At 39.4% G+C, this 20,672-nt stretch overlaps 1 non-coding gene across 1 annotated transcript; it reads left to right on the forward strand.

The window, feature by feature from the left end:
* Positions 1-373: 373 nt before the first annotated feature.
* On the forward strand, positions 374-477 carry LOC138438394 (U6 spliceosomal RNA). The gene has a single exon (XR_011256333.1). It is a non-coding gene; the product is annotated as a U6 spliceosomal RNA (small nuclear RNA).
* Positions 478-20,672: the final 20,195 nt, after the last annotated feature.

A 20,672-nucleotide genomic window follows, 5' to 3' on the forward strand; every position in this document is an offset into this window, starting at 1 on the left:
AATATATTTATAAACCTAATAACCTTACAGAATAAGTAGATCCAGGTCTCATATTCCCAGGATGGACTTGAGAAATCGCTGGGCTCTCTGCAAACTTAGTGGATCCAGTGGTATGTGTGACTGTCTACAGGTGGGACCACAGGGAAAATCCATTGAGGTTATACTACACAAAAGATACTTCCCTGAGGGAATAAGAAGAATCAGAAATACAGTCCATTCTCTGTTTACCAAGCTTTATGTTTTGGTTAGGCTGGATTAGGTGGGAACAAGGGACACTTTATTCTACACAGAGAACTAGAGGCTCACAAAGACACCAGGCCCAAATCTGAGTCCTTCCAAGGATATAACTGTTGAATTGAAACGGAATTATTCAGTGCTCACTTCAGCAGCACATATATTAAAATTGGAATGATACAGAGATTAGCATGGCCCCTGAGCAAGGATGATACGCAAATTCGTGAAGCATTCCAAATTTTTGACATTTCTCCAAAGAAGACATACAGATGGCTAACAAACACATGAAAAGATGTTCAACATCACTCATTATCAGAGAAATGCAAATCAAAACCACAATGAGGTACCATCTCACGCCAGTCAGAATGGCTGCTATCAAAAAGTCTACAAACAGTAAATTCTGGAGAGGGTGTGGAGAAAAGGGAACCCTCTTATACTGCTAGTGGGAATGCAAACTAGTACAGCCACTATGGAGAACAGTGTGGAGATTCCTTAAAACACTGGAAATAGAACTGCCTTATGACCCAGCAATCCCACTGCTGGGCATACACACCGAGGAAACCAGAATTGAAAGAGACACGTGTACCCCAGTGTTCATTGCAGCACTGTTTATAATAGCCAGGACATGGAAGCAACCTAGATGTCCATCAGCAGATGAATGGGTAAGAAAGCTGTGGTACATATACACCATGGAGTATTACTCAGCTATTAAAAAGAATACATTTGAATCAGTTCTAATGAGGTGGATGAAACTGGAGCCTATTATACAGAGTGAAGTAAGCCAGAGAGAAAAACACAAATACAGTATATTAACGCATATATACGGAATTCAGAAAGATGGTAACGATGACCCTATATGCGAGACAGCAAAAGAGATGCAGATGTAAAGAACAGACTTTTGGACTCTGTGGGAGAAGATGAAGGCGGGATGATTTGAGAGAACAGCATTGAAACATGTATATTACCATATGTAAAATAGATCGCCAGTCCAGTTTTGATGCATGAGACCAGGTGTTCAGGGTCAGAGCACTGGGATGACCCTGAGGGATGGCATGGGGAGGGAGGTGGGGGGGTCAGGATGGGGGACACATGTACACCCATGGCTAATTGATGTGAATGTATGGCAAAAACCACTATAATATTGTAATTAGCCTCCAATAAATTAATTAATTTTAAAAAGTCATGAAATTGATGCATAAGAGAAGTGTAATTAAATCCAGTGAGGTTTAAGCCTTTGCTTTGTTTGGAAGATGATAGATATACTAATTTATATTGAATTATAATAAATAAAAATAACATGTTTAATTTCTAGATGTGGACATTCACTAAAATAACAGTAATAATCTATAAAAAGCAGTATGCATAATATATACCTCTTCACATACACAAAAAAATTATTAACTATAAAGACAACTAAAATTATTTTAAACAGAAAAAGTAAAAATCCTGTAAAAGAAATAAAACCCAATTGTTGCATACTTTGTAGCTTAGCCATACACAATATTTGTAAACATTGCAGAGTTACTTAATATTAGTCTAATTACAAGCAAGATACTAGGAAGTCATTGAATCATATCTAAATATAAACATCAAGGAGATACAGTATGAAAAATAAAGGAACAAAGTATGTTTAAAATATGGAGATAAAGACAGTAAGAAATTCCTACAAGTGTTGAAGATCATTGCTTCTGAGAATTAGGGTGAAGACAGGACAAGTAGATGATAAGTTTTCACTGAAAGACTTACGGAAATATTTTTACATTGGTGAACTAAAAAAAAATCAAATTAAATTTTTAAAGAAATAAAAACCTTTATCCAAGAAAGATTTTTTAAAAGGCATGGATAATTAAGTAGCTCAGGCAACTAAGGGCTTCCCAGGTGACTTGGTGGTAAAGAATCCACCTACCAATGCAGGAGACCTGGGTTCAATCCCTGGAGGAGGAAATGGCAACCCTTTCCAGTATTCTTGCCTGGAAAATTCCATGGACAGACGGGCCGGGCAGGCTATAGTCCACTGGGTTGCAGAGAGTTGGACACAACTGAACAACCAACACTTTCTTCTTTTCAGACAATTAAAAACCTCAAAGGTAAACAAAATTTCTTATTAGATCTTCGTGTAAACAATGGCAGAACTCCTTCACTGGGGACTGTTGCAATGCTTTCAATAAAAGAAAACAAGAACACCTTATTGATTTGAACTTAACTTCTCTCCTTTTAGATCAACAGACTTTTCTTCAAACTAGAAATGCTAGAGAAATAGTCATTTGCATCCTGTGAAAAGAAAAATTGAAAGTCATTCAGTCATGTCCAACTCTTTGTGACCACTAGGCTCCTCTGTCCATAGAATTCTCCAGGTAAGAATATGCCATTCCCTTCTCCAGGGGATCTTCCCAACCCAGGGATCAAACCTGGGTCTCCTGCATTGCAGGCAGACTCTTTACTTTCTGAGCCACCAAGGAAGCCCCCTGTGAGAAGAAAGAAGACTTGCTAACTTCTTCCCGGAATAACTGACAAGCCTTTTAGAGAAAAATCCTTCAAAACTCGTAGGAGCCTGCATTTCAAGATTCTCAAAGAGAAAAATTAAGCATGTGTTAGAAATTTGCTCGATAGATTCCTCCTCAAATTTTAAGTAGATAATGTATGAATATTTTAAAATACATACGGACCACACATAAGTTGCATAGATTGCTTAAGAAAAAAGTCGTGTTTTTTCCTCCAATTACATGAACAAAGACTGAAAGCTTTCTCTATATCACAGATTTTGAATTCTGCAATACATTTCCAACAAAAGTCTGTCATGACATGCTTACATGTACGTGATTCAGGCAAGTGGAAAAACCCTGTGGGAAGGTTTACTCAGGATCCAAGGCATCCAGAAGGACTTCTGCCTAGGTTGCCTTTGCCATGTAGCCAACAGTTACTGGCTGTCCACCAAACTGAGCAGTGTTAGGTACTAATGGACTAGTAACGAGCTCTCCCATTCATAAGGTTATAATTTACACATGAAGGCAGATGGCTAAATAATTATAACAAATTGTGATGGATTTTATGATACCAGCGTATAAGGCAGGATGGAAGAATTAAGTGGAATATTACTCGGTCAAAAGGAATGAAAGTGTCATTTGAAGCGACATGAATGGACCTAGAGAATGTCACACTGAGTAAAGGCAGTCAGAAAGAGAAAAATGAATATTGTATACTAACACTTATATGGGAAGTCTAGAAAAAATGGTATAGATGAACTTACTTACAAAGAAAAAATAGAGACACAGATGTAGGGGACAAATAGATGGATGCCAAGTGGGGACGGAGGGGAGGGGTGAATTGGGAAATTGGGATTGACATATATACACTGTTGATACTGTGTATAAAATTAACAATTAATGAAAACCTGCTGTATCGCACAGGGAACTCTACTCAGTACTCTGTGGTGCCTTAAGTGGGAAGGAACTATTAAATTAAAAAAAAAAAAAAAGATATCTTTCCAGCCCAGGGATTGAGCCCAGGCCTCCTGCATTGGCAGGTGGATTCTTTACCACCTAAGCCATCAGGGAAGCCCTCAACTAAATCAGTCTACAGGTATTCAGGGGGTGTTCTTCTTTCTCGTTGGGTTTAGTGGCTTTTTGGTACATGCGGTATTTATGCTATATTTGTACCCATGATCTGGACAGTTTTTTTGAAAACAAATCCAATAATTTAGGGGAAAAATTTTTCTTCAATGCTTCAGAATCAATTATGTAGTGTAAAAATTACCTATTTCTACTTTTTATTTCTCTGCTTTTGTGAGTCACTACAAGTCAGAATAGCCTTAGTGTCACAACATATGATTTCTACTAATTTTCAAAATACCTCTGATGAGTGTGTTTTGAAAGAAAAACCCTACCCATTGTCAATCTCTGGTAGAGAACAGAAATGGAAATGCAAAACTTTTTTTCTTAATATATATATTTAAGTAGAGTTGACTTAACAATGTTTCAGGTGCACAGCAAGGTCATTTAGTTATACATATACACATATATTATTTTTGAGATTATTTTCCATTATAGGTTATTATAAGTTATTGACTATGATGATGAATAAAGAAACAAGTCAACCCCCTGCCTCCCCACTCACTCTCCAAACATGTTCCACCTCTTGTATTTACAGCTGGGTTTCTACCTGGGAGCCTAAGAGCCACAGAAATTATTAGCATCAATTGAGTCTCTTGTTTGCCAGGCACAGGGCTAAGTCCTACAAAGTTCAGGGCATTTTTAATTGTCCCCAACCTGCTCCTCACTATCTATATTAGCAGCTTCAACTCAAGCCAGTTCAACTCAAGAGATGCCTCTAGATTCCCACCTTTTCTCTCTATATCCTGATGATGCTGCCTTCATCCTCTACCTGGTAACCTCTCACCTGGACACCTAACAAGCTTCCTGTCTGAGCGTCCTCCCCGACTTCAACCAGTTCCTCACTCCCTCCACCTTTTACATTCCCAGTAAAGTTATTCTAAAAAAAAAAAATCATGTATCACTGACCTGATTTTAAAATGTTATTTCTGATTAGTTTGGATAAAAATTCAAAGTCCTTGGCCAAACGGTCCTTGTTTCAGCCACACTTAGGCACACTCACTCTCAACCCTCTCCCACCCCACAGACCCTCCACCATATTCTAGGTCTTAATTGTCCCCTGAACCCCTCAGGTCCCTTGTCTCTGCTTCTACTTAAAGTTCCCTCTGCACCTTCATCTTCTCCCAAATGCCAGCCCATACTTTAAAATGTAGATCAAACATCACTTTTTAAAATATAAATTTATTTTAATTGGAGGCTAATTTCAATTTTTGCCATACATTCACATGAATCAGTCACGGGTGTACATGTGTTCCCCATCCTGAACCCCCCTCTCATATCCCTCCCCATCCCATCCCTCAGGGTCATCCCAGTGCACCAGCCCTGAGCACCCTGTCTCATGCATCGAACCTGGACTGGTGATCTGTTTCATATATGATAATATACATGTATCAATGCTATTCTCTCAAATCATCCCACCCTCACCTTCTCCCACAGAGTCCAAAAGACTGTTCTATACATCTGTGTCTCTTTTGCTGTCTCACATATAGGGCCATTGTTACCATCTTTCTAAATTCCATATATATGTGTGAGTATACTGTATTGCTGTTTTTCTTTCTGGCTTACTTCACTCTGTATAATCGGCTCCAGTTTCATCCACCTCATTAGAACTGATTCAAATGTATTCTTTTTAATGGCTGAGTAATACTCCACTGTGTATATGTACCACAGTTTTCTAATCCATTCGTGGGCTGATGGACATCTAGGTTGCTTTCATATTATGGCTATTATAAACAGTGCTGCAATGTCATCTCTTTAACGGAACTTGTCTCACATCCCCTGGCACAATTACCTCCTATCTCTGTAATGTTACTCATCACAATGCATTCTCATTTGCCTTTAAAATCACTTGAGTTGTTCCTCAAAGCAGGGACATAGGCTCTGCCCCATCCCAACCACGTTTCAGGCACCTAGAAGTGTCATGTTCAATCTTGGATTAATTTGCTAGGGCTGCTGTAGCAAAGGACCACAGACTGGGTGACTTGAGCAATGGAAATCTATCCTCTCAGGACTCTGGGGTCTGGAAGCCTGAGCTCAAGCTGTCAGAAGGCTGGTTTCTCCTGAGGGCTGAGACAGAAGGATCCATCCAGGCTTCTCTCGTTGATTCGTAGGTGGTCGTCTTCTCCCTGTGCCCCTTCACATTGTCTCCTCGCTGCATGTGTCCCCTTGTGTTCAAATTTCCCCTTTTTATAAGGACACCGATCCTACTAACATTAGATTGGGTGCTCACGTTATTTACCATGACCTCATTTTATCTGATTACATCTCAGTTGAGTTCAGTTCAGTCGCTCAGTTGTGTCCGACTCTTTGCAACCCCGTGAATCGCAGCACGCCAGGCCTCCCTGTCCATCACCAACTCCCGGAGTACACCCAAACTCATGTCCATTGAGTCAGTGATGCTATCCAGCCATCTCATCCTCTGTCATCCCCTTTTCCTCCTGCCCTCAACCCCTCCCAGCATCAGGGTCTTTTCCAATGAGTCAACTCTTCGCATGAGGTGGCCAAAGTATTGGAGTTACAGCTTCAGCATCAGTTCTTCCAATGAACACCCAAGACTGATCTCCTTTAGAATGGACTGGTTAGATCTCCTTGCAGTCCAAGGGGCTCTCAAGAGTCTTCTCCAACACCACAGTTCAAAAGCATCAATTCTTTGGCGCTCAGCTTTCTTCACAGTCCAACTCTCACATCCATACATGACCATTGGAAAAACCATAGCTTCGACTAGATGGACCTTTGTTGGCAAAGTAATGTCTCTGCTTTTTAATATGCTATCTAGGTTGGTCATAACTTTTCTTCCAAGGAGTAAGCGTACACAGACCCTATTTTTAAATAAGTTCACATTCTTTTGTCCTGAAGGTTCAACATGTGCATTTGTGGGGGCACATTTCAATCCATGACAAATACACGGTGCTTAGTGAAGGACTGAACAAGGAAAGGAGAAATGAATGAAGTACTGTCACTCTGTCCTTTGAAATATACACCACTGTCTCCTAAGTCCCGCCAGCTATTTTCTTCACCCTTACTCAGACAACTTTGCATTAATCTCTGCTCCAGGGCTCTGTTTCCCAATCCAACCTTCATATTTCCGCTATATTATTCTTTTTAAATGCTTTTTACACCAACTCATTTATCTAACTAAGGGTTTACCATGGCTCACTTTCTCCCACTTTATCAAGTCTGAAACTACCCTATCTCCTTTCAAGAGCTATTGTACTCTGAATCTAACTTATTTATTATATTTTAGGCAATGTTTGGGCTTGCCATCTGTGGATATCCACACTAGACTGGAGGAGTCTTGAGATGAATGAAGATCTAAAAACTGACCACATATCTTAGGTAGACAGAATCTAGAAGGAGGCCCTGGAGAGTTTCTGGGGGTTGGCAGACTGAGCAACATATCAGAAAAAAACTGCTCACAAGTAAACAGGAAAATGCAAACATAGCATCAGGAGCTCTTTGAAAAGGAGCAATGAGTCCCAACAGGTGGGTGGAACCCAGACACAGGAAATCTAAGGACAGGTGAAATTCTGAGCTGCAGGGAAGCCAGCCACATAGGAAACTGCATCTCTGGGAAACAAAGCACAAGCCACTAGGACACCATTCAGAAGGAAAGCCCAGGTTTTCTGGATGAGCCAGTAGACCCATGAAAACAAGCAAAATAGAAATGAGAACCAAGAGCAGAGGGCACATGGGATCAAATTAGTCCAGTTCATTCAAGCTGGGTGCAAGAATAATGAAGCAGCATAGGAATGTGATGAAAAAACTAGGTTTACACAATCTTCCCTCCAAACCAGGAAGAAAATAAACATCGATAAAAACATTGTTATTATTATTTAACAAACACTTTACACATAAAAACTATATTCAATCTATTTAATATTATTGAAAGACGTAAATGTAAGATCTGAAACCATAGAACTCCTAGAAGAAAACACAGGCAGTATCCTCTTTGACAGAGGTCTGTCTAAGGAATGGTCTTTTAGATACGTCTCCTCAGGCAAAGGAAACAAAAACAAAAATAAACAAATGGGATGACAGCAAACTGAAACACTTCTGCACAGTGAAGGGAACTATCAACAAAACACAAAGTTTGCCTGCTGAATGGGAGAAGATCTATCTGATAAAAGGTTAATATTCAAAGTACACAAAGAATTCATACAACCGGAACCAAAAAAAAAAAAAACCAAACAAAACCTGATTAAAAAAAAAAACGGCAAAGGACATGAACAGACATGTTTACAAAGAAGACTGAAAGATGGCCAACAGCCTCGTGAAAAGATGCTCGGTCTCATGAACCATCAGGGAGAGGCAAATCAAAATCACAAAGAGATATCATCTTACACGCGTTATCATGGCTATTATCAAAAAGACAACACAACACAATTGTTGGTAAGGCTGTGAAGAAAAGGGAAGCTTGTTCACTGTTAGTGAGAACGTGAATTTATGCAGCCACTTTGGAAAACAGTATGGAAAGTCAAGAAAAAACTAAAAACAGAACTATTGTACAATCCAGCAATTCCACTCCTGGGTATTTATCGGGTGAAAACATAAATACTCATCTGAAAAGATATATATATACATATATATATGTAATAGATATAAAGATATATGTATATATTAAAAATGTCTATTCAGATCTTTTTAATCAGGTTGTTTGCTCTTTCTGATATTGGTTGTATGAATTTTATATGCATACCTAATATCATTGCAGCATTATTTACAGTAGACAGGATATAGTAGCAATCTAAGTGGCTATCAACAGATGAATGAGCAAGGAAGACATGGCATATATGTGTGTGTGTACACACACACACACACACACACACACACAGGACTATTAGTCATAAAAAGAATGAAATCTTGCCATTTGCTTTAACATGGATAGACCTAGAGGACATTATGCTAAGTGAAATAAGTCAGACAGACAAAGACAAATACTGTATGATTTCACTTAAATGTGGAATCCAGAAAACAAAATAAGTGAACAAAACATAAAACAAAAGCAGAGTCATGCATTCAGAGAACAAACAGATGTGTCAGGAGAGGGGGCTGGAGAGAAATAGGTGGGGGTGACTGCAAGCACAAACTTCCAGTTACAAAATAAACAAGTCCTCAGTATGAAATGTACAGTGTGGGGAATACAGTCAGTAATTATGTAACATCTTTGTAGAGTGACAGATGGTAACTAGAATTTCCATAATGATCATTTTATGTATAGAAATATCAAATCATTATGTTACATACCAGGAACTAACATAGTGCTGTAGGTTAATTATATTTTGAAAACAAACAAACTCATAGGAAAAAAAGAGATCAGATTTGTGGTCACCAGAGAGGTGGACTGGGGGAGGGAAGATTGGATGAAGGTGGCCAAAGGTACGAGATGCTAGTTATGAGATAAATTGTACTAGAAATGTGAGGTACAACATGATAAATATAAATAAGAGCACTGTACATTATATACGACAGATGTAAAGACAATAAATCTGAGTTCTCATCACAGGAAAAATTATTTTTTCTACTTAATTTTGTATCTATATGAGATGATGACAGTTTACCAAACTTACTGTGGTGATCATTTCATGATGTACATAAGTCAACTCATAGGCTGCACACCTTATAATACAGTCAGTTCAGTTCAGTTCAGTCCCTCAGTCGTGTCTGACTCTTCGTGACCCCATGAATCGCAACACGCCAGGCCTCCCTGTCCATCATCAACTCCTGGAGTTCACTCAGACTCATGTCCATTGAGTCAGTGATGCCATCCAGCCATCTCATCCTTGGTCTCCCCTTCTCCTCCTGCCCCCAATCCTTCCCAGCCATCAGAGTCTTTTCCAATGAGCCAACTCTTCGCATGAGGTGGCCAAAGTACTGGAGTTTCAGCTTTAGCATCATTCCTTCCAAAGAAATCCCAGGGCTGATCTCCTTCAGAATGGACTGGTTGGATCTCCTTGCAGTCCAAGGGACTCTCAAGAGTCTTCTCCAACACCACAGTTCAAAAGCATCAATTCTTCAGTGCTCAGCCTTCTTCACAGTCCAACTCTCACATCCATACATGACCACAGGAAAAACCATAGCCTTGACTAGACAGACCTTTGTTGGCAAAGTAATGTCTCTGCTTTTGAATATGCTATCTAGGTTGGTCATAACTGTTCTTCCAAGGAGTAAGCGTCTTTTAATTTCATGGCTGCAGTCACCATCTGCACTGATTTTGGAGCCCCAAAAAATAAAGCCTGACACTGTTTCCACTGTTTCCCCATCTATTTCCAATGAAGTGATGGGACCGGATGCCATGATCTTCGTTTTCTGAATGTTGAGCTTTAAGCCAACTTTTTCACTCTCCTCTTTCACTTTCATCAACAGGCTTTTTAGCTCCTCTTCACTTTCTGCCATAAGGGTGGTGTCATCTGCATATCTGAGGTTATTGATATTTCTCCCGGCAATCTTGATTCCAGCTTGTGTTTCTTCCAGTCCAGCGTTTCTCATGATGTACTCTGCATAGAAGTTAAATAAGCAGGGTGACAATATACAGCACTGTACATCAATTATGTGTCAATAAAATCGGAATTTAAAGTGTCATTTAGTGATTTTTGAAAAGATCCACAGCGGTTTTTCTGGTTTTAAAATTTTGTGACATAGGAGACATAGGTAGCATGTCTCCTAAAATATCAACTTTTTCCTAATGAACAATCACTGCAGAGAAGTAACCCACCAGGTCATGAGAAGTGGACACAGATTTCCAGACTATCTTCCCAGTTTCCTGAAGGAGCTAGTAACCCTCTGATTGGCTGAGCAACTCTTCTCTCAAATTTACCTTAATGATTGTCTTAAAACCAAAGGAAACAACGTATATGAAAATGGTTGTGTTGACTCTGAGATGCTTTTCAAAGGCATGTCACTACCACCAAGGATAGTAACACAGGATAGTAACACACTAGTGGTAAAAGGACCAGGACTTACTGAAGACTTTCTGATATGGATTATTTTCAAAGTCTTTACTGAATCTGTTACAATATTGTTTCTGTTTTACGTTTTGGATTGGGGGCCACCAGGCCCGTGTGATCTTAGCTCCAAGACCAAGGATAGAACCCGCAACCCCTGCACTGAAAGGCGAAGTCCTAACACCTGGATCACCCCAGAAGGATTCAGCACCAGTGCTTAAAGTATTTGCTACTAAAGGGAAATTTGACCTCAGGGAGGAGTGCTTTCCTGCCAGTCTTCCTTAGTTGTATGCAGTTTGGCCAGTGTCCAAGAGGCGCTTTGGTTTCAGATGGCACCCAGGACAACCAAGGGCAGGGGATGTTGCTGGTACAGGACACTGGAGGGAGGGTGCACTCCGCCATGTCCCCACCCTCGGGCCCCCCACCCAGAGTGGGCTCGGCTCCCCTGCCAGCACCACAGTGACAATATGAGACAGCGCATCTGAAGCAGCACAGCCAAATATTTGATTTGGATGGCTCCGCTGAAGATGCCTCATCACAACTGTGGGTGCCCAGATTACCCGCTTCTTGCTCTTGGCTTCCGCGTGCTCTGCAGCGAGTACAAACTGCACAGAGAGCTCCTTGCAACAGGGACGGGAGGAAGCCCAAATGGCTGATGTGCAGTGTCTTGTTTGGGGAAGAGTTCACTGATGAGGAATAAGCTGAGGAGGCAAGATGCTGTTGTTTTTCCTGTCAAGGCACATGGTAATAAGCACATGGCAAATGTGTGTGTGTGTGTTTTTTTTTTTTTCCTTTCTAACTTAGATTCAGACATTTTTGGCGATGAGAAAGCAATTCCTTTTCAGGGAAGAATCACCATGACTTTTACCCTTTTTTCCTTGGCACACATGGGCTCCACATCAGTTAGCATCATTGACAACAATTACAGATCCTGGAAGGACCTGGTCTCAGCTGTCCCCCACAATCCCCTTCCAAAGTATTAGCTGTTTCTGACACCCGCCTGTGTTCCTGCTTCAATCTGACTGAAACATAAATAAAACCATGGTGCCTCATTAGCCACAAATACCTTCTTTATCTTTTTACTACACAAGGGATAGTATCTTCTGATATGCAGAAACCCCTGAAGTCTCTAAAGACAACAGGAGATGAGGACTTCACATTCCCCCACACGTGCCTGCAGAATAAAAGGTTCTCTGTATTTTTAAGTATGTAAAAAGTGAATTTCTCATTCAAAAGTATCCAGACTTATAGAAAACAAATTTATGGTGGGTAACAGAGGGAGGGATAAATTGGGAGATTGGGATTGACACCTATACACAGTCATATATAAATAGATAACCAATAAGGACCCACTGTATAGCACAGGCAACTGTACTCAATACTCTGTAATAACCTATGTGAGGAAAAAAATCTGAAAAAGAGTAAAACAGATTCACTGTGCTATATGCCTGAAACTAACAGAATACTATAAACCAACTAAATACTTCAGTAAAAAGTTTTTACAATAAAGCAAAATAAAACTCATTTTAAAAGTATCTGGCTTTCCTGCCAATTACTTCTAGAGATAACAGTTGTAATTACAAAGTCCAGGGGGATCACTGAAATGCAAGATGGGTAAGATTCTGGTCATCACACATGCATATACACACCATGTACTTACAGACATTAATTGTGTGAGAACATAAACAGGTGTGTGTGCATCCATGCACAATCATGGGGAGGTTCACACTGTGTATTTAGGGTTGTTGGCATGAACTCACATACATTTCCATCTCCATACAAACACAAGTATAATCACATGCCAACTCGTACGTATCAAAGTCTTTAGAATGATTTTGAAAACTGAAATGACCAAAGGTGCATGTTTTAATAGATGTCCCTTCTTGATTTCATAGGCTCTCCTGAAAAAAATATCAAGTCATAATAAAGGATTTGGGATAACCTGCTTCTCTTATTCAGTTAATTCTTTTAGTCCTGTGCTAACCATGCCAAGTTTGGGGGTTCAGTCCCCAGGCAGGCTGTTTACATCTGCTCTGCTCCAGAGCACCAGGCTGCACTTGAACTCTACATCAGTCATGAGATGAACACATCACAGAGGCTTGAAGTTGAGCCCATGAGATCTGGAACAGACTCCACGGATATAAAGCTCAGCTCTCTACTTCCTAGATATGTGCTTTCCATCTACTCAGCCACCCTAAGCTTCCATCTCATCTGTAAAATTGACTAATAATCATAGTTCTCTCCTCAAACTGTTGTGGAAACTAACTGAGAACACACACAGCTCAGAATCCACTAGGGATGGGGGCTGGGACGAGGTGGAGATGACGGCAATACTCACCACTTTGCTATCAGGGAACTAAGCAGCTATGTTGAGTGGATACAAATCCCCTCTAATGATCACAACTCAGGAGCAAGTTTGAAACCCAGGATCATGAGTTTGAAGAATCTGCTTCCTGCAAATTCAAAACTAATGGAAAAATAACTGGCTTATTTCCCAGCTTTCTAATCCCTGCTTATGATTTGAAAGATTTGCAAAACGAATTCCACGGCTTAAAGCCCAATTAAATCTTTTGTGGAGAAAAAAAAAAAGCCAACACATATAGTATAAACTTCAACTTGTCAAGGAGAAATATATGCACAGTAGAAAGTTAATTAACGGTATTCTCTGTGCATTCCTATTTTAACTCTATTTTCCGACTGTCTTTTCCACTAGTTAAGTATTGCTTTTATAATTTCACTGAGTCCCACAGAAGAACTTTTAGTAGAACACATAGTCAGATTTAATTACTTTATCTAAGTCCTAATTCACCTATGTCAATATCATAAGACACTATGTGATGAGTCTAAATGTTTTTCGGGTACAATATGTCATTTGTCTGTGATGGTTTATCTGATCAATGATCTTATTTAAAAGCAGAAACAGACACAGAGACATGCAGAACAGACGTATGGATGCCAAGGGGGAAAAGGAGAATGAGATGAACCAGGAGACTGGAATTGGCACATATACACTAATGATACTATGCATAAAATAGGTAACTGATGAGAACCCGCTGAACAGCACAGGACCCTCTACTCAATGCTCTGTGATGACCTGAACGGGAGAGAAATCCAAAAAAGAGGGAGATATATGTATAACATAGATGATTCGCTTTGCTGGGCAGTAGCAGCTAACACAACATTGTAAAAGAAGAATACTCCAATAAAATTTGTTTTAAAAAAATGATTCCAGAAGGCCCATCAGTCTGAAATGTACAATGAGTCTGAGACTCCCCTTTTCTTTTCTGTGTTCACTCTTGCCATGATTTTTTCTCACAGCGCTGGCTTGTGTGACTTCTTTAGATTAATTTCCCCATATGTTTCTAATTCACTCTCCAGAGAAATCAAGGTCACGTATAAACAAAACCTCAACTTGTTCAAAAAAAAAATTGGAACAAAAATTAAACCAATTATTTGCCACCATTTCCATCTTCCACTTCTCCCACAAGATAATAATTTAAATGAATACAACTTGTGATACCAAAATGGGCCATTTTATAATTAGCTGTAACATAACCTAAATCTTAAACAAACAAATCATCTTATACAACCTCTAGCATCTCTGAGCCATTTGGAAGAAATTCTTTTTAGCACTTCTCAAAATCTCACAGAGAATTTCTGGAAAATCATTGGGTGTCTCCAAAAACCTCAATCCAATTTAAAATATGTTCATATTATTGATTTATTCCACAATTTACATCTATCTGTAGCTTTACCATTACTTACACAAATTAACCTTCATATTCCTTCCTCTTAATTTTTCCTAAATTTCTGTTTATTTGATCTCTTTTCCTTCTTATAGTAAAATAAAGTGAGGGATTTCCCTGGCAGTCCAGTGGTTAAGACTCCAGGCTTTTACCGCAGGGGGTCCCAGTTCAATCCCTGGTCAGGAACTAAGATCTCACAGGCTGTTGTGGCCAAAGGTTAAAAATAATAAATATAATAAAGTGAATAAATTAAAATTTTCACCCATGGTACCATTAATAAAACCAAATAATGAAGTTTTCTTTAAACCACTTTCTCACCTGATACTGAAATATCAGAATGTTCCAATCGGGCCACAGAAAACATGTATGAAAGGATAGCACTGATACTGAACTCAGAATATTATCTCTTACCTTCTAGTAAATATAATTATCACTTCTCAGGGGGTGTAGAAATGAGAAAATTTTCTAAATATGGATTCATCTGCATTTCTTAATAGTAGGAAAGAAATAAAACTACTCTGAGAGGTTGTTTCCTGAGATGCTGGTTACTGCTCTTGGAGCTTTTTCTGACACTTAAATGAGGTTTTCTGAAAACAGCATCTGGCATATTTACACTGACCACACAGGACAGCAAGAATTAAACACCATGGGGTGGGTTGGGCCAAATCTCTCCTTCTGTCTCCAACCCACTGCCCACCCCCTCAAGTCATGAATTTCTGCTAAAGCTTATCTGGGAAGAGGGATAAGTATCTCCATCACCCAGCACCTGGGCTCTGAACGCAGTAGAAACACAGGGTCTGTTTCTCCATTGCTGCCCTGTAAGTAAATTCTTCAGTACCATTTTTCTAGATTCCATATATATGTGTTAGAATATGGTATTTATCTTTCTCTTTCAATTATCCTTCAATAAATAATAAATTAATAAAAAAAAAAGAAACACGAGGTCCCTGGAGCAAGTCCACAAAGGATGCCAGAGAAACTGAAGATGTTCTTGCATCCCAGAGATCAAGGCAGTGCCTTCTTCAGTTGGGGCACCAGGACATCGTGCCTTCTTTCCTAACATGACTCTATATGATCTTTCAGCTGCGGCATATTAGGACAATGAGGAGAGAACTAAAAGGACATATTCATAAAGAACCATAGATTGGAACAAGAAGGACTCCAGCACAGATCAATTTCCGTTCCACTGGTACATAGTAGTCCTGAGCCAAAGTGGTAAAGCAGGGTAATATTTGCATCAACTATGGAGTAATTATTTCCTGGTTTCATACTTGGATTTTTAACCCACTCACATTTCTCACAGAAGAACTGAATAAATAAATAAATAAATGGTCCAAGGGACAGCATAAAAGCACCAGAAAGGTGATGAAGCTTGTCCTAAGATTTAATGAGTGCTGGAAGCGGGTGCCACTCAGGGAGAGAAGGCATCGCAGGAGCCGAGGGCTTCACAGGAGATGTTTTCTGCCACATCAATGGCTGAAGTAGCTTCGTTGTCCTTCTTGCTACCCAGTACCTATCTGTGATGCGAGATAAATATTAATGGAAACTGAAAAATGTATAAGGAGACAGGCGGGAGCCTAGTGCCAGAGGAAAGGGGAGTGAAAGCTTCCCATTCCCATTTCCATCTGGATAAATAGCAGGAGTCAGAGGAGCATAAGGAAATCCTCAAAACTGAAAAGACAGGCCTGGGATGTGGTGGGAAATTGACAATGATTTTTAATTATTTCAAACCTGCTGGTTAGCCCTATCTGCTTTGAAAGGAGTTTCATCATGATTTACTCGACGACACTGAGAACAGGTGGAATAATGACACACAAACCAAAGGGCAAGAAATGATCAAAATACTGGAGGAGTAAGAAGTTCCACTTTGGGGGAAGAAACATAATTAAAAATTGAGGAAAAAAGAAAATGCATAAAATACCAAGACATAAATAAGATTTGAGACACAAACACCAGGGAAGGAAAGAAAACATGGAACAACTTTAGTTTTGGTTTTGCTTTTTAAATTGGTATTAGAGGTCATGCTGAATGAGATTCAGAGTTGGTGGGGGGGACAAAAAACGGTCATTTCAAGCAAAAGAGAGACTGTGCAAAGGATGATATTTCCTGCAGCCAGACCAGGGCATGTTTATTGAAGTTCTGAAACTCTGCCTTCCATAGCATACAGGGATGTTGTAGCCAACAAAGTCTGCATGTTAGGGCATCTGGCTAATTCCCTCCTTAATACACTTGTCTTGTGTATTCTTGATGCTTGTATTTAATAAGATTTTTTTATCTGGGAAGAGTCATTAGACAATTAATATAGAGGGAAATAAAATAAGGCAGAAGAGAGAAAAAGTAGATAGTTTTTAATGATAATAAAAGTACATCAGTGAACTACTTGTTTTGGTAAAACAATTATTTGGATGATAAGAAGAATAGCAGTAATATTTTCTGTCTTAATTTGTCATGTATCATCAGGCCTTGATACAACCAGCCTCACTTGCCCATGCATTCTTTACCTGTAACATGATGTATTTAACATAAGCCAATTTTAATGTAATCAATTGATTAAATGATGACGGTGATGTCCTTTGTAAATAGTGCCAATGATAAACACTTTTATGCTGGAGTAAACTTGCTGGGGCAAAGAGGGCAGAGTTGTTACTGATGTGGAAAAGGGGACGATGTTAACAATAAAGTTTAAAAATCACTTACCATAAACAGTATATTTTCATTAATTCCATGATACTAGTCAGAATTCACCACCTGGGCCCTTGTTGAGTTTCTCCTCGGAAGACCAGGCCCCTGAGTATGGCCAGGTTACCTGCAGCTCTGTCTCTGGGAGGGCCATCCTGGGCTTTGTTTCTATAAATCATATTCTATCTGCAGATGATTCCATAATTCCTTCCCTCCTTAGTAGGTAGGGATTTTGTATATCTTGAATGTGGAATTCTATAAATACTGTCGATGATAAAGAAAACCGTGGATATGGTTTTTATAGACAGATATAAACAGATAGGACAGATGGATGCATGCATTGATAGATAAAATGGACGGACGGATTAGATTAGATTGGATGGATGGCTGGATGGATGAATAAACAGATACATAGATACCCAAGTCTACAGACATTCCCTACAGATGTACATGGATATGGGAATTACCCTGGCTGTTGAGCAGGGGTTCTCCAGGTATGAGACTCTCCTTTTGGTGATCTTACTACAGTATAGTAAGTTATGGACTTTGCCTGAAAAAATAAAAATGTTCTCTAAACATTCATAACTGTAATACTATCCTCCCTTGGATGTGGACTACATCAAAGGTCAAGAAAACCCTAAATTGAGAACTTAACACGGAAATTCATCCCAGATTTTAACAGAACCAGGAAATACAGAAGCCCCCCTCTCAAGAAGTTCAGATTATAAAATGATCAGACATAAATTCTAAAATAATAATGTTTAAAGTAATAAAGGATGGACTTCCTTGGCAGTCCAGTGGCCGAGACTCTGCGCTCCTGGGTTTGATCCCTGGTCAAGGAGCTATGATCCCACAAAGTGCAACTAAAATCCGGTGCAGCCAAATAAATAAATATTAAAGTAATAAAGGAAAGAAAATTAAGACAGGTTCAAAATTTGAGAGAGAAATGCAGTGTTAAAAATTAAACATATCTGAAAAGAAACCAAAGAACTTCAACATATAAAAAAATTTCATTAAATTTAAACACTTAATGGATGAGTGAAACAGCATATTAGACACAGATCAAAAGAAAATTGGTGTACCAACGGACAGATTTGTATGGAGGCACAATAGTCAGAAACATCAAAAGCAACTTAAAAGAAGACCAAGTTGGGGAATCTTCCCTACCAGACAACAAGATCTATTTTATACAGCAATATTCTCTAGCCAATGGGATAGAATATTGGTGATGCAGGGAGAAACAGACAGCGTAATGGAGAAAAAAACTGTAATACTCAGAAACAGACTCACAATATATATAAACCTGATAGAGGACACGGTAAATCAGTTGGATAAGAATGAACATTTCTAGGACAACTGGCCACACATGGAGAAAGAAATGAAGTAGATCCCTACATTCTACTGTAGACAGACATCAATTTCAGCGTCTTTTCCTCATCTCACTGCTCCCTCCTTCTTTCCCTTTCAGGAAAGCGAATTTTTAAAGAATTTAATTTATCCTGATATTTTCATTATATAGTTTTTAACATACAGATAAATATGTGTTTAATATAAGCAAACACATATATTTCCTTATATATGCAGTGTATATGAAGTATATATATACACACGTGACAGTGTTGTATGTATGCATATATATATTTATTTATACTTTTAAGATTGTTAAAGTTTTATTGAATTTACAATATTACTTCTGTTTTATATTTTGGTTTTTTTGTTAAGAGGCATGTGGGATCTTAGCTCCCCGACCAGGGATCAAACCCCCCGCATTGGAAGGTGAAGTCTGAATCACTGGACTACCTGGGAAGTCACTATACTCATACCTCTTTATATATGCTTGTACTCATACCCCTTACCATTTTTTACAATCTAAAAGATAAACTATCATTTAATAAATGTATTTCTTTTCACTCACAAAGGGAATCTAATTTTTAAAATGATACAAATGAACTTAGCTATAAAACAGAAACAGACCCACTGATACTGAAAACCAATCTATGGTTACCAAACCCGGTGGGGAGGGGGAGATGGATAAACCAGGAGCTTGAGATTAACATACACACACACAAGACAGACAGCCAAGGGCCCACTGCACAGCACAGGGAACTCAATATTTCCTGATAATCTATATGAGAAAATAAATGAATCTGAATGAATAATCTGGAAAAGAATGAATGTACATGCATAACTGAATCACCCTGCAGCACATCTGACTAAAACAATATTTTAAATCAACTATAATCCTTTTTCTTTTTTTAATCAAGCTCCACTTGCTGCCTATCAGAACAGAGCAACTGGCCTGCACTCAAAGCAGTCATCAGTCTCATGAAAGCAAAACCCTGCCATCTGACTATTAAAAGAAAAAAAAAGTTAGATAATATTTCTAAAAGCATGGTAAGAAAGCCATTATTCAAGTGGGTGAGTTACCACAGGTATAGGAGCATTGTGATGGAATTAGGTTTTCCTTTTTAGAAAGTGAGAGTGAAAAAGTTGGCTTAAAGCTCAACATTCAGAAAACGAAGATCATGGCATCCGTTCCCATCACTTCATGGGAAATAGATTGGGAACCAGTGGAAAAAGTGTCAGACTTTATTTTTGGGGGCTCCAAAATCAGTGCAGATGGTGACTGCAGCCATGAAATTAAAAGACGCTCACTCCTTGGAAGGAAAGTTATGACCAACCTAGATAGTATGTTCAAAAGCAGAGACATTACTTTGCCAACTAAGGTCCGTCTAGTCAAGGCTATGGTTTTTCCTGTGGTCATGTATGGATGTGAGAGTTGGACTGTGAAGAAGGCTGAGCACCGAAAAATTGATGCTTTTGAGCTGTGGTGTTGCAGAAGACTCTTGAGAGTCCCTTGGACTGCAAGGAGATCCAACCAGTCCATTCTGAAGGAGATCAGCCCTGGGATTTCTTTGGAAGGAATGATGCTAAAGCTGAAACTCCAGTACTTTGGCCACCTCATGCAAAGAGTTGACTCATTGGAAAAGACTCTGATGTTGGGAGGGATTGGGGGCAGGAAGAGAAGGGGACGACTGAGGATGAGATGGCTGGATGGCATCACGGACTCGATGGACGTGAGTCTGAGTGAACTCTGGGAGTTGGTGATGGACAGGGAGGCCTGGCGTGCTGCGATTCATGGGGTCGCAGAGTTGGACACGACTGAGCAACTGAACTGAACTGAACTGAACTTTTGGAAAGTAAAGTAGTCCCACAAAAACTCTGGGGAGCTAAAATGGCTGCCTGGGGGGCACAGCTGCCTCTATAATGGTTTTCTTAAGACAAACACTTAACACTTGCCAAGGAGCAAGTTGGCGGTCAGTGGATGAAAAAATGACTACAGAAGCATCAGTGGTAAGGGGGATTCTGGCTAAAACAGCCTATAGGATTCTCACTGAAGGCACTCCAGCATAATGAGCCACCACCTGGTGAATGGTGGTGAGTGAGCAAACTGATCTGATGTG

Source organism: Ovis canadensis, chromosome 3 (genome assembly GCF_042477335.2).
Source record: "Ovis canadensis isolate MfBH-ARS-UI-01 breed Bighorn chromosome 3, ARS-UI_OviCan_v2, whole genome shotgun sequence".
Taxonomy (NCBI): domain Eukaryota; kingdom Metazoa; phylum Chordata; class Mammalia; order Artiodactyla; family Bovidae; genus Ovis; species Ovis canadensis.